Source organism: Tursiops truncatus, chromosome X (assembly GCF_011762595.2).
Source record: "Tursiops truncatus isolate mTurTru1 chromosome X, mTurTru1.mat.Y, whole genome shotgun sequence".
Taxonomy (NCBI): Eukaryota; Metazoa; Chordata; class Mammalia; order Artiodactyla; family Delphinidae; genus Tursiops; species Tursiops truncatus.
Window position 1 is genome coordinate 39,296,263 of NC_047055.1, and position 2,861 is coordinate 39,299,123.

Genomic DNA, 2,861 nt, shown 5'->3' on the forward strand with positions numbered 1-2,861 from the left:
GGTTCATGTTGTTCATCTAGCACTAACAAGCCATTCCAGGCATGTGGGCTATCATCCACATGGGCATCTCTGAGCTGGCGAGTAGCAGATGATAAGCAGGTAAATAATTGTTAGCAACAATTATCAGCTTCTTTCTTCTTTAAGGACTCCCCACGTTGTAGTGTTTTTAAAACTGTGGTTAAAAAAACCACATAACATAAAATTTACCATCATAACTATCTGTACTTGTATAGTTCAGCAGGCATAAGTATATTCATATTGTTGTGAAACAGATCTCCAGAACTTTTTATCTTGCCGCACTTAAACTCTGTATCTGTTAAATAATGATTCCCCTTTTCCTCCTCCCCTAGCTACTGGTAACTCCCATTCTACTTATGTTTCTATGAATTTGACTATTTTAAATACCTAATGGAAGTGCAATCATACAGTATTTGTCTTTTTGTGACTGGCTTATTTCACTTAGCATAGTATCCTCAAGGTTTATCTATGTGGTAACGTGTGATAGGATTTCCTTCCATTTTAAGGCTGAATAATATCCCATTGTATGTATATACCATACTTTGTTTAGTCGTTCATCTGTCAGTGGACATTATATCCCTTCATCCGTCAGTGGACATTTGGATTGCTGTTGAATGTGTTTGATTAGATTCCAGAGTTTCAAAAAAATTGATTCTGACAGTTTTTTGAAGCTTATTTGTTGCTTCAGTGGATTGAAAGATCCTTGGACTTCTCTACTCCACAATTTCAGCAGGCCACTTAATAAATATTTAAAAATAATTCTACATCACACATTGAAATCAACAATGAAAATGTGTATAACATATTACAATTTTTAAAAAATTTATTTATTTATTTAATATTCATTTTTGGCTGTGTTGGGTCTTCGTTTCTGTGCGAGGGCTTTCTCCAGTTGCGGTGAGTGGGGGCCACTCTTCATCACGGTGTGTGGGCCTCTCACTGTCGCGGCCTCTCCTGTTGCGGAGCACAGGCTCCAGACACACAGGCTCAGTAACTGTGGCTCATGGGCCTAGCCGCTCCACGGCATGTGGGATCTTCCCGGACCGGGGCACGAACCTGTGTCCCCTGCATTGGCAGGCAGATTATTAACCACTGCGCCACCAGGGAAGCCCCTACAATTTTTATTTGCAACTATTTCACCTGAACATCTGTCTTCCTCTTAAAACATTAACTTATGAATAGAAGGAAAATGGATAATTACCCATTGAATAGGAAATGCAATATAATTTTTATTAAAGGGGATTCTGTAAAGTGAGAGAGGAATCAACAAAGTGGGTCTCATTCTTCCCATAATTTCAGCTACAATAGTAATTACTGTGAAAAAATATGTAAATGACATCACATGTGAGGTGCAGTTGACCTACCATAAGGATTACAAATGCAGTCAGGTCTAGGTTAAGTCCTTAGTATTTATTTTCACATCAAGTTCTTAAAATAAAATAGTTTTTCTAACATTTATTTTTTAAAAAGTCATGTTTCAAGTTAAGATAAACAATTAATTGGCTTCAGATTTTAACTTTTAATCATGTATGGAAGCATACTTCATTTTATTGTATTTCACTTTATTGTGCTTCACAGATATTGCATTTTTTAAATTGAAGTATAGTTGATTTAAAATATTGTTAGTTTCAGGTGTATAGCAAAGTGATTCGAGTTTTTTGTGTTTTGTTTTTTTTGCAGATTATATCCCATTATAAGTTATTACAAGATACTGGGTATAATTGCCTGTGCTGTACAGCAAATCCTTGTTACTTATCTATTTTATGTATAGTAGTTTGTATCTGTTAATCCCATACTCCTCATTTGTCCCTCCCTCTCCCCTTTGATAACCACTAGTTTGCGTTCTGTGACAGAAACAGACTCACAGGCTATTTCTGTTTTGCATACACATTCATTTGTTTTATTTTTTAGATTGCATATATAAATCATACCATATAGTATTTGTCTTTCTCTGTCTGGCTTATTTTACTAAGCATAATATTCTCTAGGTCCATCCATGTTGCTGCAAATGGAATATTATATTGTGTTTTTTACAAATTGAAGGTTTGTGGCAACCCTGAGTCAAGCAAGTCTATTGGCACCATTTTTCCAGCAGCATTTGCTCATTTTGTGTCTGTGTTACATTCTGATAATTCTCGCAGTATTTCAAACATTTTCATTATTATTATATTTGTTTTGGTGATCTGTGATCTCTGATGTTACTAATGTAATTGTTTTGGGACTCCGTGAACTACGCGCATATAAGATGGCAATCTTTTTTTATTTTGTTTTGCAGTACGCGGGCCTCTCACTGCTGTGGCCTCTCCCGTTGTGCAGAGCACAGGCTCCGGACATGCAGGCTCAGCGGCCATGACTCACTGGCCCAGCCGCTCTGCGGCATGTGGTATCTTCCCAGACCGGGGCACGAACCCGTGTCCCCTGCATTGGGAGGTGGACTCTCAACCACTGTGCCACCAGGGAAGCCCAAGATGGCAATCTTAATAAATGTGTGTATTCTCACTGCTTCACCAACTGGTCATTCCTCCATCTCTGTCCCTCTCCACAAGCCTCCTGATTCTCTGAGACACAACAATTTGAAATTAGGCTAATCAATAATTCTACAATGGCCTCTAAGTGTTCAAGTGAAAAGTCACTTGTCTCTCACTTGAAATCAAAAGTTAGAAATGATTAAGCTTAGTGAGGAAGGTGTGTGTTGAAAGCCGAGATAGGCTGAAAGCTAGGCCTCTGGCGCCAAACAGTTAGCCAAGTTGTGAACGCAAAGGAAATGTTTCTGAAGGAAATTAAAAGTGTTGCTCCAGTGAACACACGAATGATAAGCAAGGGAAACAGCCTTATTGGTGGTA